A 23,160-nucleotide genomic window follows, 5' to 3' on the forward strand; every position below is an offset into this window, starting at 1 on the left:
CTCCAGTTGTCTGTATGGGTTTCCTCCGGGTGGTCCAGTTTCCTCCCACAGTCCAAAGATGTGCAGGTTAGGTGAATTGGCCATGATAAATTGCCCCTTGGAGTCCAGGGATTTGCAAGTTAGGTTATGGGAATGGACATGGATAAAATGCTCTTTCGAAGGGTCAGTGCAGACTCAATGGGCTGAATGGTCTCCTTCTGCACTGTAAGGATTCTATGATTCTCTGAAAAAGTATTTTCCCCACTCTTGAACTGTAGTTCAGGTCAATTAAAATAGCTGAAATCAGATATCGGGATGATTGCAGGAATCCCTCAAAAAGATGAGTGTTTAACAGATCGTGAAGCTAGTCATGTGTAGTTTTGGTATGAGGAGGTAAAATGTCTTTCCAGGTGGACTTGGAGTTTTGGAATCCGTGTGGGACATTCTTATAAGACAGTGTTTTTTAAACTTATTTGCCCGGGACCCATTTTTACCAACCGGCAATCCTTCGGGACCCAAGCCAGCCCATGTTCGCGACCAACGCCAGCCGACGTTCACGACCCACGCCTGCCGACATTCGCGACCCACGCCTGCCAACCTTCGTGACCCACGCCAGCCGCCTTTCGTGACCCACGCTGGCCGACCTTCGTGACCTACCGCTGACCTTGGCAACCCACACTGACCGAACTTCGGAACCCACCATTTAATTTGCAGCTGAGCCTCCTTGGTCCTCACGATCTCACTTGCCTTGTTATTCAATGGTACATTTCACATTAGCACAGTGGTTAGGGCTGCTGCCTCACAGCTCCAGGGACCCGGGTTCATTTCCGGCCTCGGGTGAAAGTGTGGAGTTTGCAATTTCTCCCCGTGTGTGCGTGGGTTTCCTCCGGGTGCTCCGGTTTTCTCCCACAGTCCAAAAATGTGCAAGTTAGGTGGAATGGCCATGCTAAATTTCCCCTCGGCGTCAAAAATGTTAGGTGGGGTTACTGGGTTACGGGGATAGAGTGGAGGTGTGGGCTTAAGTAGGGTCCTCTTTCCAGGGGCCGGTGCAGACTCGATGGGCCGATTGGCCTCCTTCTGCACTGTAAACTCTATGATAATGACTTCAGCTGATGATTTAAGATCTCACTGCATCCGTTGAACAAAATAAAGACGTTCTAAGGGTTTTAAACCTTCATGCCAGTGATTCCCTGCAAGTAACAACACATGGACTTTGAATCCTGATTTGCAGTGGCACAATTAATTGCCCATACCTGAAGTAATCATCTTTATGCTGCTTTGATCCTGTTTCCAGCTTCAACTTCATGGGTTGTTCACCAGAGGCCCTGGAGCTCACACCAGCATTGCTGGCAGCTGAAACATGGATGAGATTCTCTCGTGGCCAGAACACGTGACGTCAGTATACAGGCCGTATGATCTGGTCTCTGCGCAACTCCAGGCAGGAAGACCCCAGCGATTTTTAAAAAAATAATTAATATCTGCTCCTGGGTCAGCGCGCTGACGTCAGGAAGAGGCGTTCTGCCTCGCTGGGCTCTGGGTCTGCGCATTGCTGAGGGGGCATGCATGCGCAGAACGGCCGGTTAAAAGATAGTTGCGCCGTTGGACACTTTTCTCCTACAGGAACCCCGCGACCCTCCTGACACCCACCCATGACCCCCCCCTGCGGGTCGTGACCCTGGGTTTGAAAATGACTGTTATAAGATGTATGGCCTGCAGGTTCTTAAAGGCAAAGATGGGCAGCTTTTTGCTGCAATTGTCTCTTTTGGTGTTTGCTGCAGACTGGTCAGGTCTTCCTGGGTCTTTAGATTTTTAAAAATTATCTTAAGCCCGTTTTGGCCACATGATTAATCGTGATATTGTCCAAGCAGAATTGTTTGGAAGTCCAAAACCATCTGTACGCAACACAAGATGGACGTTCACACTTAACCTGCAGATAACTGATCTCGCCAGTTCTCTTTTGTTGCATATTTACTTGGCGACAGGAAGTCTGGAGGTCAATTGATTTTGAGTTTTAGATACTCATAAAACATTTAGCGGATATCAGTTCCACAAATGTGTTCGGTCTGGGTGTATCCATTTGGGGGGATGGGGGAAGGGAGGGGAGACTCTGGGGACCCTGCCAATGTATATTCAAGCAGGAATTTGCTAGAAGGCTTGAGGCAAAAATTGCAAAATTCATCTCACCTCAATAGCCAAATTAAACAGTCTTGTCCGTGACCCAGTTTAAATGAAAGATAGTTTGAAAAATTGTATAGAAATTCAATCCATGTTTGAAGCTCTGAATAGGACATGCCTTCACTTGGCAAGGCAAGTGTATAGAAATGTTAGCAACAGTGTTGTGATTAAATCCAAATGGTTATATTTTATCCATGGCTGAAGATTTTGCTGCCATTGTTTTTCCTGATCAGTGTCGACAGTAATAGTTTTATGCCTGTAAATGCTAGAAATCTGAAATCTGAACCAGAAAATACCAAAACACACAGCAGAGTCAGCATCTGTGGGGGGAAAAAAATTAGGCAACGGACTTTCCTCAGAACTGAGTTGGCTGTAATTATATTCCAAAGCATAGCTCCAAAAGGAAAATTGAAATAATCATTCAATTATATGACACAATTATTCAAAATTGAAGATATAACCTCAAATTTTAATAGATAATTCAGTTCTGAGTCTCAATTATATATTTTGGGTGGTTTGGCTATTCCTCACATTTGTTTTATTCTAAAGAACGTAAGATATAGGAGCAAGAGTTGGCCATTCATCCCTTCCAACCTGCTCCATCATTCAGTCGGTCCATAGCTGATCCTATCTTGCCGCCAACTCCATTTCCTGCCAACCCCCCTCCATAATCTTGATCCTGTTATGGACCAAACCTCTGTCTGATTCAGCCTTGAATATGTTCAATGACCCAGACTCCACGCCTCTCTGGAGTGGAGAATTCCACAGATTAATGACCCACTGAAAGAAGAAATTCCTCTTCATCACTGTCTCGATTGGGAGATTCCTTATTCTGTAACTGCCGCCTAGTTTAAGATTCCCCCACGAGGGGAAGCTTTCTCCCACCTGCAGAATGGTGGCCCAGTGGTTAGCACTGCTGCCATGCAGTGCCAGGGACCCGGGTTCAATACCAGACTTGGGTGACTGTGTGGAGTTTGCATGTTCTCCCCGTGTCTGCGTGGGTTCCTCCAGGTGCCCCGGTTTCCTTCCACAATCCGGAGATGTGCAGGTTAGGTGGATTGGCCATGCTGAAATCTCCCCTTAGTGACCAAAGATGTGTAAGTTAGGTGGAGTTGTGGGGATAAGGTGGGGGAGTGGGCCTCGGTAGGGTGCTCTTTCAGACTGTCGATACATACTTGGGCCGAATGGCCTCCTTCTGCACTACAGGGTTGTGGTATTATAGGTATTACGGTACCTGATCGGCTAAAGCACCATTGGTGGAAACTGTATGCTTTCTATTGGTTAGAGTGTATGATAGCTCCGCCCTGATAGGTGGGGTATAAGAACCCGTGCCGCCCCAGCAGCCCTCATTCTGTACCTGAGCTTCTGGGGGAAACATCTAGCTTATTAAAGCCTTCAGTTGGACTACAACCTTGCTTTAGTGGTCATTGATCGTGCATCAAGGGATTCTATGGATCAAGTCCCTCAGAATTTTATGTGTATCATGATGATGGAGGAAAAAACACAGAGGTACATATGGAAGTATTGGAATCTGCATAAGCCCTGAGTTTTTTTTTTAATGGACACAAGCCCAAAGATGGCTTGAGAATGTAGTCAGCTAGTGACTGAATTGCCTCAGGGTGATTCTCCAAGAGACAATGGAACCCCATCCTGTTACTCCAGTGCGCAGGCCCGGAGCCCAGCAGGGCAGAATGCCTTCTGCTGATGTCAGCAGGCTGACCCAGGAGCAGATTTTCTTTTAAATCGCTTGTTGCTCTTTTTAGCCTTAGTCTATTTGCTCTGATTACGTCACCTTTGCTCATGAGTCGCCAGGTATCTTTATGATACCGCCACGTGGTTCAAGTTCAGGTTATGATTAATAATACAGCACACCGCTTAGTAAGGATTAAAACAACGGTCATTTATTATATACAACAAGCAATATTAATACACTAATACTACTATCTATATAATAAACCTATCACTACTGGCCAATACTTAACTTAGGAAGAGCCCACCAGGTCAGGGAAACGAATGGCTTGTCCAATCAGATCTGGCCCGCGGGATTCAAAAGGCTGCTACAGGTCGGTGGCTAGGTGTCTCTACCGGATAGCGATCGCTGGATTCAAACTTACAGTTGCCGGTTGCTGTTCTTGCGAAGGTCTCGAGCAGGCGAAGAGGAGAGAGAGAGAGATCTGAACTTGGCCCCTCACTTTTATAGGGCCCAGGGGCTTCCCGCCTCCCGGGGCGGCCCTTGACCCTGAGTCCCAAGTGATTGGATTTGTTCCCAATCCCTGGGGTCGATGTGTCCAATGGTGAGGCGATTCCTCGATCGGGGGGTGGTCGTTCACCTGTCTTTGTTTCGGCCACTGCAGGCGCCGACAGGTCTGGCCCGGTATTCAATTGCTAACATGTTGCAATTGTTCCCGGGGCTAACCTGGATAGATGGGCTGCAAACAGTCCTGAATGTAACTGCAAATACCTGGGTTGATGGGCTGTTGATAGCCCTGAGTATCGATCTGGGCTAACTTGCCCAGAGCCGAATATGCAATACTGGCTGCAGCTGCCTGCTTGTGTCTTGTTAGCTGCTTTTCCCAGCAGTCTTTCGGGTTAGCCGTTTCAAACTGGGTTTTGGCCAGATTAATCGGAACGCAGCCATTTTATGTGGCTACACGCTGGAGTCTTCCTGCCTGGAGTGGTGGCAGAGAGCAGGCCACGCGTCCCGTACACTGACGTCACGTGCCCTGGGCTGAAGAGAAATTCCTCCATTTTGATAGAAGCAAGCAACAGGATTGAACATTTTTTAATGGACCGATTCGTAATAAGGAAGAGAGGGCCAAAGACACAAAGAGGCCAGGATCTCGCAACTAAATCTGCTGGAGAGAGCTGTTCAGGAGGGTCCACAACAGGACAAAGCAGTGCTGGCATGAACCCCAGAGCCTCTGGTGACCAGCCCATTAAGAAGTAACTGAAAACAGGACCAAAGCAGTATAAAGATTAATTTTTAATGTCTGGGCTTATTAATTATGCCAATGTGATGCGTATGCAAATTAATGTTTAAAACCCTCAAAACTTCAAAAGGCATTTGAAGACTAAGCATGGCGAGTTCGAGGACAAATCTTGATTTTTTTTGCAACAGATGCAGCGAGAACTTAAATCGTCAGCTGAAGTCCTTAGCAGAAATGTAACATTGAATGACAAAACAAGTTAGATTGTGAGGACCAAGCAGGCTCACCTGTCACATTCAAGTAACCAAAAATGGTGTGTCACGCTCAGCCGACGTGGGTCGCGACGGTCCGTCGGGGTGAGTTGCGAATGTCAGCTGGCATGGCTCACAAAGGTCGGCTGGTGTGGGTCCCAAAGGATGGCCGCTTGGTATAAATGGGTCAAGAGCAAAATAGTTTGAAAAACACTGTTCTATGAGACCAAGTGTTGGAAGATGAACAGAAAAAAGTCAAGCAATTCCACACAGTGCTCTCTCTCGCTCTCTCTTATTTAACTTGTCTATATTCTTTGCAGACTCTTTCTGTCCTCCTCACAATTTGCTTTCCCATCTATCTTTATGTCATCAGCAAATCTGGCAACAGTACACTCTGTCCTTTATCCAAGTAATTTAAAACTTTCTAAGTCGTTAAGGCTCCAGCACTAATCCCTATGGCAGCAAACTATTTGTAGTTTGCCAACCTGAAACTAACCCTTTTATCCCAATTATGTTTCCCGTTAGTTAGCCAACCCTCTAACCATTATAATATATTATCCTCAACACCACAAGCTCTTGTGGGCGGCACGGTGTCACAGTGGTTAGCACTGATGCCTCATGGCGCCGAAGTCCCAGATTCGTCCCGGCCTTGGGTCACTGTCTGTGTGGAGTTTGTACATTCTCGCCGTGTCCCATGGGACACACCCCACAGCTTGTATGTGCAGGATGGGTGGATTGGCCATGCTAAATTGCCCTTAATTGATACTCTAAATTTACAAAAACAAACACCTTATATTGAAAGCAACCTTTCATGGGACACCTTTATAGAATGTTTTTTAGATATCTAAATAGACTACATCTACAATTCCCCTTTATCCACCATACTTTTTATATCCTCAAAGAACACTATTCAATTTGTCAAAATTGGGCCTAGATTTTCGTTCGGAGAGCAGTTGAGAAAGTCCCTGATTTTGCAAACATGACTCTGAAGGAAGTTCCCAGGATGTTCTAATTGCTGTTCTTGAGGAGGGAGGGAGTTGTTGGAAGTTGGTCCCGCCACCCTGAAAACAGTGTGGAGGCAGCACATAGCCTGTCTCTACATCCAACAGCCTATGTGAAAGACCGGCCTTGGTGCTCTGTGATTTGTAAGAGTTTTTTAATGGCCCTTGCTCCTCATACACTGCTCAGCCTCAGCCCCAACTCATGGCACGTTATGCCTTTCATGCCAACTCACCCAGTATCCACATAGGCAGACCTTGGCCCATGCTGCAAAGTTTGAAGTTTCTATTAATGACTTCACTAGTAAAAACACTCTCATTGATAAAAATACATTCACTACATTAAAATTCCTTCAAACACTTAATCCTTTGTACAAACAATCATTCCATCAAGACCTTGACCATTTATAAAAACAAGAATTTATATTCATAGCCCCAGCAATAATTACTTGGAGCTGTCAATCAAACTGTAAACTGACAGGCTCCCTGCTGTGATAATAGGTTGTGAAATTAGTCACGCAGCGCAAATCCTATATTGAAAAGGCAGAGTTAAATAGCAAGCGGTGATTTAAAAAAAATTATGCGCAGGAGATTTAGATGTGCAGGTTAGGTCGATTGGCTATGCTAAATTGCCCCTTGGTGTCCAAAAGGTTAGATGGGGTTACTGGGTTATGGGGATAAGGTGGAGGCGAGGGCTTAAGTAGGGTGCTCTTTCCAAGGGCCGGTGCCTTGGAAAGAGCCCTGATGGGCCGAATGGTCTCCTTCTGCACTGTAAATTCCATGAAATCCATGAAAATGTCCTGACAGCTTAACTGTTCCAATGGTTTAGATGCCTTGATAACATGACGGTTTCAATATGTTTATGCACTTGCATGTACATTCATGTCTATTTTTAACTATCCCAAAGGGTACTTGATCTCTCCCAAAGGGCACCACTTTCCACTTCCAAAGGGCCCCTGAACATTTCCAAAATGGTCCTTTACCTCTCTGCATATCCTACCTCTTGAAATTTAGGTCTCGGTAAGTTTAGACCTTCTCCTGAAAATGTAAATGCTAAAGTCACGTCTTAGAAATACCACCAGCAAAAAATGGATCTGTTGGAAGGCAGATGCACTTTTACATCTACATCTTCAGCTGCCTCTTTGAACCATGAATGTTCAAACTACAACCCACCTCCTTTTTCCCTGACCTCTCCCCAGTGAAAATGCTGGGTGTCAGGTTCAGATGTAGGACTTCTGTAATTGGGGCTCTGTCACTATTTTGGCTATGCCAGAGACCCTCTCCGTCTCTGTGAAAATTCAGGCTATGGTTTACCTTTCATAAAACCGTGTTGACTGCTTGATTGTATTTTGATTTCTGAAATGTACTGCCACGACTGCCATAATAAGGCATTCCAGCATTTTCCCAGTGACCAAGGTCAGGCACACTGGCCTTAGTTTCCTGCTGTCTTTTTTTGTTGCTGCCATTTTCCAATTTACTGGGGAATTTCCAGAATCTAGGGAATTTTGGAAGATTACAAGCAATACACCAAATATATCTGCAGCCACTTCTCTTAAGCCCCCAGGATGCAGATCATTATATTTTTAAAATTTGCTCATGGGATGAGGGCATCGCAGGCTGGGCCAGCATTTATTGCCCATCCCTAATTGCCCTTGAGGGGCAGTTAAAAGTCAACCACATTGCTGTGGGTCTGGAGTCACATGTAGGTCAGACCGGGTAAGGATGGCAGATTTCTTTCCATAAAAGACATGAGTGAACCAGAAGACTTTTTATGCAAATGGTTTCATGGTCATCATTAGATATTTAATCCCAGATTTTTTTTGACCATCTGCAGAGGTGGGATTTGAACTTGGGTCCCCAGAGCATTACGCTGGGTCTCTGGCTTACTAGTCCAGTGACAATATCACTAGGCCACTGCCTCAGGCAGGGGCTTTGGGGGGGGGGGGTGGTTGGAGACAGCAACTTGTTAGTTTAGCATTAACCAATGTTACAAAAAAAGAGACTTGCCTCCTTTACTTGAAACAATTGTGAATAATTTCCCTTTTAGTTCAATTACATATAATTCTTGACAATTACAATAACTTCTATAGCACCTTTAACATGTGAAACATCTTTGTTTCACAGGAGTATAAAACAAAATTTGACACCAAGCACATATGGTGATAATAGCACAGATGTGCAAAAGTTTGGTGAAAGTGATGCTTTTTAAGGAGAGACTTAAAGGAGGAAAAGATTGAACAGAGGTGGAGCCTGAAAGCTGCAGGCAGTGTCCCTGCCAGCTGGCAATGCCACCTGGGCAGTGTCAGACTGGCACCCAGGTGGCACTGCCAGGGTGCCTGGCTGACATCAGGGCGCCTCCAGCAGTGCCAGGGTACCACCCTGCCCAAAGGACATGCACCTGGGGGCCTCCAATTCCATGGGTGCCGTTCAACACTGGTCCCGCCCAAGGCCTCACAAAAGGGATAGATCCCGACACCTTGGGTAATTCAGGAATCTGCACACTAAAATGAGACTAACTGTCTCCATTTAATATGCAGATTTGCTAAAAAGTGATGGGTGGGATTTAGAGGTAACAAGATCTTGCAAGGCGCTGCGTGCTGGGTAGATCCCGGGAGCGGCCTCTCCCGGTTTCTGTTGGCCACACTGCGCCGCAGCGAGCTGCTTTTAGGGCGCAGTGTGGCCATAGGATCATGGCCAGAGTTAATAGAGGCTTGGAGGAGGATTTCAACAGCAGCTGGGCTGAGGCATGGGTAGAGTCGAGCAGTTTAATGGAGGTGGAAATATATGGTTTTGGTGATGGCGCAGATATGTAGTTGGAATCTCATTGTAGAATCAAATATGACACCAACTTTGCACACGATCTGGCTCAGTTCTCGGGTAGAGTGATCGAGATTGTGGTTGAGATGGAAGACAATGGCTGCCATCTGCCTAATATTGGAGGAAATTTCGGCTCATCCAGAACCGGATGTCAGACAGCAGTCTAACATCTTGGAGATAGTGCAGGAGTTGGGAGAGGTGCTGGTAAGGTAAAATTGGCTGTCGTCTGTGCTAAGTAATGCTGTTTTGGGATGATGTCAGGGAGATTAGCGTGTAAATGAGAAATAGTAGGGGACCAAGGATAGATCCAACAGTGTGGGACAGGATTAGAAACCATTGACAGTGATTCATTGGCTATGGCTTGAGAGATGAGAAGGGAACGAGGCACGTGTGGTCCCACCCAGCTTGACAACGGTGGGGAGGTTTTATAGGAGGATGGTTTGGACAACTGTGTCAAAGGTCGCAGACAGGTCGAGAAGGACAAAGAGGAAATGTTTGCTTTTGTTAGGTTGTCACTTATGGCTTTGATAAGAACTGTTTTGGTGCTGTGACTAGGGCAGAAATCTGATTGGAGGGATTCAAACATGGAATTCTGGGAAAGATGGGTTTGGGTTGTGATGGTACATTCAAGAACTTTGAAGAGGAAAAAGAAGTTAGAAAACAAACTGTTGTGATTCAATTTTGATAAATTCATTCAGACTGTAAAAAAAAACTCACCAAAGTAAAGGCGTGTAAATGATGTGCCCAGTGCTTTAGTGAAAATGGTGTTTCGCAATGATCATTGGAAAAATGTCAAGCAAAAATCAAACCATAGAAATAAGTAAACTTTCTGGTGCTATCATCTCTTGAAATATTTTCATAAATCTGTTCGGGTGTGATTCTACGGCCGCGTTGCGCTCTCGCTCAAGTTTAATAACGCCGGTAAATAGCGGACGAGGCCAAAAATGAGATTCGGGCCAGGCGGCAAATAGTTTGCGAGGCAACCAGCCCAGCCCAGCAAGTGCTCACGCTGGTGCGGATTAGTACACCTTTTTAAAAACATGAACCTGGCGGAAGTACTTCTGTAGAGAGCCGAGGAGATGAGTAGCCATCTTTGCTCAAAGCCAAAGAGCCCAGCAATGCTGGGATTGCCACCCCAGTGCTCGATGGGTGGGGGGAAAGCTCGGCTGGGAGTGGGGGATCCTCCGCAGGGGTGGGTCTCCATTGGAGGGGGGGGGGGGGGGAGGGAGGCGCTGGGGGGGGGGGGGGGGGGGTTGGAACAACCGGGAGACAACCGCTGACAGCACTACCATGCCAACCCCTGGACCGTGCATATCCATTCTGAATCCCTTGTCCCTGCTCATGTGCCCAACCAATCACCCATACTCTCCACCGAGTGCTGAGGCCTCTGAAGGCTATGGCTAATAGGGAATGGGCAGTCGTGGTTAAGTGAGCACTTCACACAACCCAAGTGGATACCCATGGGTAGGCGGGCCATGTAGCATGTGGGAGTCACAATCACATCTTGATGCCTGGACACTGTGCTTGAACACTGCAGGAGGCAACACCACAAACGCAACATCCGAACACCCAGGGGATGGGACACAGCTCCAGGGACATGTCCACAGCCTGAGGGCGGGTGAGCGCCACGGGAGGGAGAATGCCTGGAGAGATGGACAATGAGTCCGGAGGTCGGTCAGAATTGCAGAAGAAAGTGACAGGCATCATAATGGTTGTGCAAAAAGGAGTTTATGTGCTCTACAATACCCCACTCCCAGTGGTGCTGCCACCCAACCCCCTCCCCCAGTGGCCTCAGTGATCCTCAACGTGCTTGGCCCTCCTACCTCTACAATTACACCTAGGTGTTTCCCTAGGATGCACAACAGAGGTGAAGGCTGCCAGCTGCCTACCTCGTCCCATTGCCTCGATACCAGTGGTGGCTGTCCTCTTGGGGCTCTCCGGGAGAGCTGGTTTCCGGCGGAACACGGGAGAGCTGGTTTCCATCACTGCCACTCCATGGGATGGGTCCGGGTTAGGTTCTCCTTCGATGGAGAGGCAGAAGGTTCGAGCCCCGGCTGCCCTTGCATAATCTGGTTCTGCCGGCCCTGGCGGCTCTCCATGATCCGCATCATCGTGTCAATGCCCTCGGCAATGCTCCTCAGTGACTGGGACATGCTCTGCAGCTCCTCAGCCCTGCTCATCTGAGAGTCTCGCAGAAACGCATCAAGGTTGGCCTGGTGTTGGGTTACATCGCCCAGTGAGGCAATCATTCTACCTAGGCCTTCAGCCATGGCCGTCATTGACTATGCGACGCCTTGGATACCTTCACACATGGTGCCAACGTCGTGAACCAGGCTCTCCACTGAGGTCGGCATCCTAGCAGTGGTGGCCTCGGTGCCACTCATTGCTGGCACCATCTCCTGCGCCCGCAACCTCTGGGACTCCTCCAAGCTGCTATGGACCTGCTGAAGTGATGCTGACATCTCCCTCTGAACATCCCGGCCACTCCCTATGGTCTTCATCAGCCCCAGGTAACCCACTTCCACAAGCTCAGCATCAGACCTGTTCCTCAACTTCCAGAACCTCCTTGCTTTTATACTCTCTGTTTAAAAAGCTAAAGCAAGCCTACCATTGAAAAAATGATTTGATTTTGAAAACTGTCTCAGCCCAATGAGCTACTGTAGAATGTGCCACCTTGCTGTCTGAGAGGGGACACACTGTTATGCTTTAATCCATCTTGGCAGCAGAATGATGCATTGCTCATTACATGGTATGATGAGTTCTTATAAAAAATGTTATCCTCTAACTTACCATGAACAACGATAACAGAATACAAGAATAAACAGTTTTAATCTCATGGTTTCGAACCAAAGGCGAGAATGACCATTATGTAACTCAGTGTCAGCCACTGATTATATATATCATATGAATTATATTATTCAGATGTATATTGAAATATAATGTGTAGCATAATCAGTATACTATACAGCATAATATTTCAGAAGGGGCAGCATGAATTGTATGATGCATTGTGTAATACATAAAGTGTACAGTATAATATATAAGATAATGTGGGTTGTGATATTGTGATATCTGGATATTGTTAAGAACCAATCCAGTGATGTCAGCTCTCCTCAGGCACACTATTTTTGTCATCATTATTGTCCTTTCACTTGTCTCATAGGCGTATGTTTCCTTATCATGGTAAGAAATGTATTCATTTTATACTAAAGAAGCTCAAAAGAATAAGAGATGTAACTGCTATCCACTTAGTCCCATTCCCCTGTTCTTTCCCCACAGCTCTGTAAACCTTTCATTTTATTTCATCCGGAAAAGATCTTGACTCATAGGCGACACATAGCACGCTGGTTAGCACTGTTGTTTGATTCTCGGCTTGGGTCACTGTCTGTGCGGAGTCTGCACATTCTCCCTGTGTCTGCGTGGGTTTCCTCTTCGGTTTCCTCCCACAAGTGCTGAAAGATGTGCTTGTTAGGTGAATTGGACATTCTGAATTCTCCCTCTGTGTACCCAAACAGGCGCTGGAGTGTGGCGACTAGGGGCTTTTCACAGTAACTTCATTGCAGTGTTAATGTTAGCCTACTTAGATGTTTACAGCATGGAAACAGGCCCTACGGCCCAGCTTCGGTCCATGCCGCCCAGTTTCTATCACTAAGCTAGTCCCACTTGCCCGCATTTGGCCCATAGTCCTTTATACCCACCCTGCCCATGTAACTGTCTTAACTGTGTTTTAAAGGAAAAAATTATACCCGTCTCTACCACTGTCTCTGGCAGCTTGTTCCAGATGCTCACCACCCTCCCCTCTGGTCTCTTGTGACACTAATAACGATTGTTATTATTATGTGGATAGCGTTCAGTTATCATATTAGAACCTCATATCTGTTTCTGCTGTGGGTTGCTGACTTCAGGCTGCCTGCGAACTGGCTGGCTATTGGCAACTGATCTCTCCTGCTGAATAGTTGACCGCCCATGGGCCGGGTGGCAATGGGTGGTTTTCTGTTTTCTGGTGGCCAACTGTTAACTGTGGGTTTAGGTGAGTGTATGCTGACGTCACTGGGTGGTCGAGTGCTGTTCATTTGTTGCTGGTCACGGTTGGCTGGCTGGCTTTGATTGGCCTGACCATTTGATTAAGTAAATGATCAGGAGTAAGTAATGAATAGGTAGTTACAGTAGATGGTTACTGCTTACTGTTGATTGCTGATAAATTGCTGGGGTTTAGTGAGGGGTTATAGTTTGGCTGAGGCGAGCTGAGAAGTTAACTGGGCTGCTTGATCTGTATTTTTAAATTACCCACTGGATAAATTTGTTATACATTCAAGGGACCCTGTTCTGAATGTTGTAATGATCTGTTTTCACAATGGAGAAAGTAAAGTTTGAAAAGTATATCGAAAGAGCTTGCATTCATATCACTGATTTCATAACATGAGGACATCCCAGAGCGTTTTACAGACAACTAGTTACTCTTGTGGTGTAATTGTTATTATAATGTAAGGAAACACAGGAGCCAATTTGTGCACAACAAGCTCCAGAAAGCAACAATGAGATAATGCCAATTTTAGTATATTTTTTTATTGATGTTAGTTAAGGGATAGGTAACGGTCAGGACATTGGATGAAGTCCCCTGCTGCTCTAGGAATTGTGCCTTGGCATCTTTCACATCCACCTGAGACGGCAAACAGGAGGGTAGTTTAATGTCTCGTGCAAGCACCTCCAACGGTGCTGAACCCCTCAGTGTTACAGTGGATTGTCATCTTACATTATGTACTTGGGGTTCTGGGATGGGACTTGAACACGCAACTTTGAGTTAGAAGTGATATCATTGAGCCGAGGCAGATCATCCACTTGTAGGGAAAACTAGAACCAGTGGACACAATCTCAGACGGAAGGGATGATCCTTCAAAACAGAGATGAGGAGGAATTTCTTCAGCCAGAGGGTGGTGAATCTGTGGAACTCTTTGCCACAGAAGGCTGTGGAGGCCAAATTACTGAGTGTCTTGAAGACAGAGATAGATAGGTTCTTGATTAATAAGAGGATCAGGGGTTATGGGGAGAAGGCGGGAGAATGGGGATAAGAAAATATCAGCCATGATTGAATGGCGGAGCAGACTCGATAGGCCGAGTGGCCTTTTTCTGCTCCAATGTCTTATCGTCTTATCATCACTCAACCCTATCTGGGGGTGGGGGTGGCATGTCTACAATTCCTGCTGCCTCAGAAAGGCAACCAGCATAATTAAGGACCGCACACACCCCGGACATACTCTCTTCCACCTTCTTCTGTCAGGAAAAAGATACAAATGTTTGAGGTCACGTGCCAACCGACTTGAGAACAGCTTCTTCCCTGCTGCCATCAGACATTTGAATGGACTTACCTCATGTTAAGTTGATCTTTTCTCTACACCCGAGCTATGACTGTAACATTACATTCTGTCGTCTCTTCTTCCCTCCCTATGTACTGTATGCGTTATCTGCATAGCATGCAAGAAACAATACTTTTCACTGTATACTAATACATGTGCTAATAAATCAAATCAAAATGTCTCAAGAGACAGGCAGCACGGTGGCGCAGTGGTTAGCACTGCTGCCTCACGGCGCCGAGGTCCCAGGCTCGATCCCAGCTCTGGGTCACTGTCCCTGTGGAGTTTGCACATTCTCCCCGTGTTTGCGTGGGTTCCGCCCCCACAACCCAAAGATGTGCAGTCTAGGTGGATTGGCCACGCAAAATTGCCCCTTAATTGGAAAAAAATGAATTGGGTACACTAAATTTATTTTTTTTAAATGTCTCGAGAGACTCTTCGGTAAGTAGGTTTTGTGCTTGATTTACAGTATTTTCATTTCTGCCATTACCACAAATACCACTGAAGATAGCGGATGCAACAGAACGACTTGAAAATATAGCATCAAAAATAGACAGAAACATTAAAAATAGTTTAGTTAAAAATAATTCAGGAAGTGGTGAAAAATTGGAGGCACGTCCTTATGCTGTCATCAAGAGCAATTCTGGGCACATTGCTTGACGACTCAGTCATCAGGGGAATGTTTCAATACAGCAGGAAGTAATCTTAGGAATAAATGAAGGGAAATGGCAGAATCCTGTGCTGTGGATATTTCAGTGGTGGCTGCTTTCAGCTCAATTTGTTCACTTGCTATGGTGGATATATCTGCACATAAGTTCTTCTTTTCCTGAAGGCAAACAAGATAATGTAAAGGTTAATCCTTCACATTGTATTCTGCCATTTACTAAAGCATGGATGTATGACTAGGAGCTTCATATGGGGAAGGTTGCTATCTTGTCTCTGCCATTTGCAGCAATTATTTTTTATTTATTCATGGGATGTGGGTGTGAGTGGCCAGGCTGGCATTTATTGCCCATTCCTAATTGATCTTGAAAAGCTGGTGGTAGGACGGCACGGTGGCACAGTGCTTAGCACTGCTGCCAAACGGCACCGAGGACTCGGGTTTGATCCTGGCCTCGGGTCACTGTCCGTGTACAGTTTGCATATTCTCCCCGTGTTTGCCTGGGTGTCACCCCCACAACCCAAAGATGTGCAGGGTCGGTGGATTGGCCACGCTAAATTGCCCCATAATTGAAAAAATTAAAAAGAAGAAAAGCTGCCTTCTTGAACCACTGCAGTCCATGCGGTGTCGGTACACACACAGTGCTATAAGGGAGGGAGTTACAGGGTTTTGACCCAATGGCAGTGAAGGAACAGCGACATATTTTCAAGTCAGGATGGTGAGTGGATTGGAGAGCAACCTCCAGGTGGTGGTGTTGCTAGGTATCTGCTGCCCTTAGCCGTCTAGATGGTAGTGGTCATGGAGTTGAATGGTGCTGTCAAAGGAGCCTTGGTGAATTCCTGCAGATGGTACACACTGCTGCATCAGTATAGTTTGCGAATGGGGTGCCAATCAAGTGGGCAGCATTGTCCTGGATGGTATCGAGATTCATGAGCTGCACTCATCAGGCAAGTGAAGAGAGTATTCCATCACCCCTGACTTGTGTCTTGTGGACGGTGGTCAGACTTTGGGGAATCGGGAGGTGAGTTACTCGCCACAGGACTCCTCACCTCTGACCTGCTCTTGTTACCACAGTCTTTCTATTTTTAGTCCAGTTCAGTTTCTGGGCCAAGGTAACCCTCAGGATGTTGACAGTGGAGGATTCCGCAACGGTAATGCCACTGAATGTCATCCATTGCTGATTCTGATTGGTATTGGTGGAGTTATTTTCTCTAACTACGCTGACTGGACCCTTCATAGTTTTGAACATCCTTATCAAATCTCCTCTCAACTGTCTTTTCCCCCAGGAGGACAGTCCCAGCTTCTCTAATCCGTTTACGTAATTCAAGTCCCTCATCCCAGGAAACATTCTTGTACATCTTTTCTGCACCCTGTACCATGTCTTTACAACCTTCTGAAAGAACTGCACACAAGAGAGTTAAGAGAAGAGTCTGTTGTGTGTAGAATACTGTAGTATTAAAGAGCATTTGTATGCAGCTACTACTGTGACACCTACAATATTATGATGAGGTACAGTGCCAGAAAGGGGCAACTCTTACAGAGAGAGTCCACAACATTTTCCCAACAACAGGCAACTTCCTGATCCTCGTCCGCAAAAACTACAGCCATCTATCTTCCTGTTAACAGTTTTGCTCAGGTGAATAAGCAGTAAATGGCTGGTGGCACACATAAGGAGGAAGCTTTATATTTTAGCGTTTCCACTGAATGTTGGAGTTGATATTCATTCTGTGAATGTTACGTTATTTCTGCTACATTCTGCATATCCACTGCATAATGGAATAAAGATGATCTTTGTTAAATGAATGAGTTAGTACACACGTGCCAAGAAAAAGGCTGTTGGTTGTCTAAAGTTGTCTTTTGCTCCCAGAATGCAGGAGCAGTGCCAATGGATTGAAGTGGAAAGTAGGCCCACTTGCTCCATATGTCAAGACTCAGTTGCAGCTTCATTTGAAGCCCCTGCAGGCACTGCACATTACTCAAATGCAGCAGCTAGTTGTATCTTTGACTCTCTGGTATGAAGGTGCCAACAGATGGATATCATGTGCTAACTAAACTGCTTCACAAACCTGGGACCCCTTAACTGTTGCTGCTCCTCCTTTTCCGAGACGTTGGACACAAAATGCTTTATTACCACAAGGGGGCTATTCAAGGCACAGACTATAGCAGCATGTGGAAAAGAACTTGGTTTCAAATGGATGACAAAACAATGTGGATAATAAGATTCAAGTAGATAGCCCCAGTTGAAGAACTAGCATCGACTCAGGAGCAATCTGACGTTCCATGACCTTCTATGCTTTAATTTCTATACAGAAATGCTCAGAAGTGGTGATTAGTTTGATAGAAACCTTGGAACTGTTGAATGGAAGGGAGACCTAATGAGGAGTAAGACCTTTTACAGTAGTTCTCACTGTTATTTTTTCCCCACACATGTGACATTTGCATTCCTAACTTAATCTTAATTTTTTAGATAACTAACTTATCAAAAAAAATGCAGATTAGTTGTTCCCACTTGCAAAGAGTATGATTGCATAGCTGGGGTGCAGTGAAGTATCTATTGTTGCTATGCTACAAAGTGATAGGATTTAGATTTGCAAAGGAACTAAATGGTCGGTGGGGAGAGGGAATGCGGGAGAGAAGGGGGAATAAGACAGAAGATTGGATTGAATTTGTTTATTGTCACGTGTACCGAGGAACAGTGAAAAGTATTGTTCTGCGTGCAGCTCAGACAGATCATTCGTACATGAAAAGAAAATACATAGGACACACATAAAATACACAATGTAAATGCATAGACACAAGCATCGGGTGAAGCATACAGGAGTGTAGTACTCAGTAGAGAAGAGATCAGATCAGTCCAGAAAAAAGTCGTTTAGGAGTCTGATAACAGCGGGGAAGAAGCTGTTTTTGAATCTATTAGTCCGTGTTCTCAGACTTTTGCATCTCCTGCCTGATGGAAGAAGTTGGAAGAGTGAATAAGCCGGGTGGGAGGGGTCTTGGATTATGCTGCTCGCTTTCCCAAGGCAGCAGAAGGTGTATACAGAGTCAATGGATGGGAGGCGGGTTTGTGTGATGGACTGGGCGGTGTTCACGACTCTCTGTAGTTTCTCACGATCTTGACCTGAGCAGTTGTCATGGCTGTGATGGAGCCAGATAGGATGCTTTCTATGGTGCATCTCTAAAAATTGGTAAGAGTCAGTGTGAACATGCCGAATTTCCTTAGTTTCCTGAGAAAGTACAGGCGCTGTTGTACTTTCTTGGTCATAGCGTCAAAGTGGGTGGACCAGAGCAGATTGTTGGTGAAATGCACACCTAGGAATTTGAAGCTGTCAACCATCTCCACCTCGGCCCCGTTGATGCTGACAGGGGTGTGTGCGATACTTTGCTTCTTGAAGTCAATGACCAGCTCTTTAGTTTTGCTGACATTGAGGGAGAGATTGTTGTTGTTACACCACTTCACTAGATTCTCCATCTTCCTCCTGTATTCTGACTCATCATTGTTCGAGATCCGACACACTAAGGTTGTGTCGTCAGCAAACTTGTAGGTGGAGTTGGAGCCAAATTGTGCCATGTAGTCGTGTGTGCATAGGGAGTAAAGTATGTACGCAGCCTAGCGGGGCCCTAATATTGAGGACTATAGTCGAGGAGCTGTTGGTGTTTATCCTTACTGGTTGTGGACTATGGGTCAGAAAGTCGAGGATCCAGTTGCAGAGTAAAGAGCCAAGTCCTAGGTTTTGGAGCTCTGATATGAGCTTGGCTGGGATTATGGTGTTGGAGGTGGAGCTGTAGCCAATGAATAGGAGTCTGATGTAGGAGTCCTTGTTGTCGAGATACTCCAGGACTGAGTGTAGGGCCAGGGAGATGGCGTCTGCTGTGGACCTGTTGTGGCGGTATGCGAATTGCAGTGGGTCTAGGCATTCTGGGAGTATGGAGTTGATGTATCTCATGACCAACCTCTCGAAGCACTTCATAATTCGCGCTAAATTGAGTGGAAATCAGGGCAACAAATAAGTTTTTTTGTCAGGCATGTCAAGGTGTTAGATGAGTGTATAATTTATATGTAGACAAGCTGAAACACGAGAGGCATCAGTCTCAATTTTGGCTGGAGATGAAAGTCATGGGGACAATGGTGAAGGTGGAAAGTAAACTGTTCTCTGCAGGGTGAGGCCTGGGGAATGTTAAATCTGCATCTGACTACCATCTCCCCTCATCTTTAAAAACCTAATAGGAAATGGTAGCTGGCCAGTGGGTGGCACTGGGATATCAAGCTGCAGCTGGCCGCCACTGGACAACCAAAGGAACAGTCCCTGGCACTGAGGTAACTGATTGGGAAGAGTTCTTTTTGTGGCTGGGCCCAGTTTCCAGCTGGCGGACATGGTTATAATTATACTATGCGGGAAATGAACCGGCACTCGGATAGAAAATAATAAAGGGTCGTTTGTACCTCTCTAATGAATTCAATGAACACTGATAGTTTATGTAATATATGCACAGATTATGTTTATGCCTGTTTTCCATTTGTCTTCGCCCATTCTTAGAGATTTGAGAACACTGACAAGTACTTGCACATAAAGACAACAGCATGGTCCTCTTCAATGCACAACACTTATAAAAGGACATTCATGTATTGCCTCAATGCAACTCCATTCCCGTCCCCCTCTCACACCACGCTGTGGGCTGGATGCTCCGTTCCGGAGTCCCAAGTGCTGACTCTGACGAAGGATCCGTGGAGTTCGACGTCAGAAAAATCAGCGCCACACCCGCACCGATTCCACTACTGGTGAGGGGCTAGTACAGCGCCGTGTGGAACACCCACAGAACACACAGAAAATGGGATGCGAATCGCTGGGTCCGTCATTGACACGCGCAGGAATGACGAGCTGCAGCCATGCGTAGACTATACATCCCCCACACACACATACCAACTGCGGTCAAAAGGATGGCACTGGTTGTGCTGGACCGTGTCCCCGTCCACCCCGACCCCACAGCCTACATTCTGGCCATCCCACACTACACTCCCCAACCCTGGAAGAACCCCCCCCCCGGCCAGCGGCACGACTGTTGGCGAAGTATGGCGGTGCTGGACGTACGCCCTCTTTCTGCGCAGCCACGACGGCAGGTCCATGACTGTTGAGAGCAGACGTGGACCATGCCGTAGGGAACGTGGCCCATCGGAGGCGGAGCACCGTGGGTGGGCCTGCTAATGAGATGCAAACGCGGTTGCAACTACTTGTGGCGTGCGTCGAAGTGACGCCGTTTTGGAGGAGCGGGAATCGCGATTCGGCGTCAAACCGGCTCCTGCCACGATGTCGGCGTCAGGAGCTATTCTCCACCCGATTGCCGTTCCTGATTTCGGCGTCGGCCAACGGAGGGTCCCGTCCCTTCTGTCTTCTGTTCTTAAAGTTGTTACTTTTTTGTACAGTTTCTACAGCTCTCCCTCCCTTCAGTTCTGATGAAGAGTCAAAGGACTAGAAATGTTAACTCTGTTTCTCTCTTATTGATGCTGGCGGACTTGCTGAGTTTTTCCGGCCTCTTGACTCAGAAAGGGACGTCAGCTATGTGCACTTCAATGCAATTTAGACACCTTATGCTGCACTAATATTGCAGGACTGCTTTTCTCTAGAGGCAATAAGGGCTGTCACTGCCTTCGATGTTGGAAGGGGCCTAATTTTATTGATGCAGTTAACATAACCAAATGGTATCCAGATAGCCAAGAATTGGGGCACATTGCATAGGTTAAATTTAACGCGGTTGGTGGAACAAATGGAGGAGGATTTCAAGAGATGGGATATGGTATCCCTGTCACTGGCAGGGAGGGTGCAGGCGGTTAAGATGGTGGTCCTCCCGAGATTCCTCTTTGTGTTTCAGTGCCTCCCGGTGGTGATCACGAAGGCTTTTTTTAAAAGGATTGAAAAGAGCATCATGGGTTTTGTGTGGGCCGGGAAGACCCCGAGAGTGAGGAAGGGATTCTTACAGCGTAGCAGGGATAGGGGGGTGGCTGGCACTACCGAGCCTAAGTGAGTATTATTGGGCCGCTAATATTTCAATGGTGAGTAAGTGGATGGGAGAGGAGGAGGGAGCGGCGTGGAAGAGATTAGAGAGGGCGTCCTGTAGGGGGACTAGCCTACAGGCTATGGTGACAGCCCCATTGCCGTTCTCACCGAGGAACTACACCACAAGCCCGGTGGTGGTGGCTACACTGAAGATTTGGGGACAGTGGAGACGGCATAGGGGAAAGACTGGAGCCTTGGGGGGGGTCCCCGATAAGAAACAACCGTCGGTTTGCCCCGGGGGGAATGGATGGGGGATATGGAATGTGGCAAAGAGCAGGAATAACGCAACTGAAAGATCTGTTTGTGGATGGGAAGTTTGCGAGTCTGGGAGCGCTGACCGAGAAATATGGGTTGCCCCAAGGGAATGCATTCAGGTATATGCAACTGAGGGCTTTTGCGAGGCAACAGGTGAGGGAATTCCCGCAGCTCCCGACACAAGAGGTGCAGGACAGAGTGATCTCAAAGACATGGGTGGGGGATGGTAAGGTGTCAGATATATATAGGGAAATGAGGGACGAAGGGGAGACTATGGTGGATGAACTAAAAGGGAAATGGGAAGAAGAGCTGGGGGAGGAGATCGAGGAGGGGCTGTGGGCAGATGCCCTAAGCAGGGTAAACTCGTCGTCCTCGTGTGCCAGGCTAAGCCTGATTCAGTTTAAGGTATTACACAGGGCGCATATGACTGGAGCACGGCTCAGTAAATTTTTTGGGGTGGAGGATAGGTGTGCGAGGTGCTCGAGAAGCCCAGCGAATCATACCCATATGTTTTGGTCATGCCCGGCACTACAGGGGTTTTGGATGGGGGTGACAAAGGTGCTTTCAAAAGTAGTGGGGGTCCGGGTCGAACCAAGCTGGGGGTTGGCTATATTTGGGGTTGCACAAGAGCCAGGAGTGCAGGAGGCGAGAGAGGCCGATGTTTTGGCCTTTGCGTCCCTAGTAGCCCGGTGCAGGATATTGTTAATGTGGAAAGAAGCCAAGCCCCCGGGGGTGGAGACCTGGATAAATGACATGGCAGGGTTTATAAAGCTAGAGCGGATTAAGTTCGTTCTAAGGGGGTCGGCTCAAGGGTTCACCAGGCGGTGGCAACCGTTCGTCGAATACCTTGCAGAAAGATAGATGGAATGGAAAAAAGAAGGCAGCAGCAGCAGCCCAGGATCGGGGGGGAGGGGTGGGGGGGGGGGGGGGGGGGAGGGGTGGGGGGGGGGCGGGGGGGCGGGGGGAGGAACCAGAAGGACTCTCAGGGTTGTTAATATATACTGTATAATATGTATAGGTCGTTGCGACAGATAATTATATATTGGACTGTTAAATTATATTTTTGGAGAGTGTTACTTGTGATAAGGCAGTTGCCAATTAGGGTTAGTTTTCATTTTTGTTATTTATTATTTATTCATTTTTTGTTTATAAAATAGGTCATTGTTATTTGTGTTGTTATAATATTGTGTAAAGGGTGCACAATGTACTGAGTTGGTTGACCAAAAATTTTCAATAAAATATTTATTAAAAAAAAAACATAACCAAATGGTGTGGCAGCAATCTGTAAAGCAAATAGATTGCCAATTAGTAGAATTCCATTCCAAAGGTCATGCTGACCCTGTGTAGCCACATAGTGAGAGTTTGGAATGAAGGGTCGTCCGGGTTTGTAGGAGTAGAGGGTGTGTGTTAGGATACAAAGTGAGATTATACAATGGAGGCGTTTACTTCAAATTTTACAGTCAATTTACTGGCGCCCAGGGACGTTAATAGGTTGGAGGTGTTGAACCTTAGCAATCAAGGAAGTATTCAGAAAAATGCATGCTTCATGGTGACTGAAGGGAATATATACCCCGTATCTCTTCAACTCTAGGAGGATGATCCTTTTAATATTACAGGATAAATGTCCTTCCAATGACGCTAGCTTCAAAGATTTCCAAATCTGTTTCAGAAGAAAGTCTGCATGGTGTAATACATA

The 23,160-nt window shown here is 46.6% G+C and overlaps 1 protein-coding gene across 3 annotated transcripts in view; it reads left to right on the forward strand.

Moving 5' to 3' along the window:
* The window catches only part of b4galt2 (UDP-Gal:betaGlcNAc beta 1,4- galactosyltransferase, polypeptide 2), a 612,340-nt gene that overhangs the window by 556,079 nt on the left and 33,101 nt on the right, over window positions 1-23,160 (forward strand). The window lies entirely within an intron of this gene.

The sequence above is a fragment of the Scyliorhinus torazame genome, chromosome 7 (assembly GCF_047496885.1).
Source record: "Scyliorhinus torazame isolate Kashiwa2021f chromosome 7, sScyTor2.1, whole genome shotgun sequence".
NCBI lineage: Eukaryota > Metazoa > Chordata > Chondrichthyes > Carcharhiniformes > Scyliorhinidae > Scyliorhinus > Scyliorhinus torazame.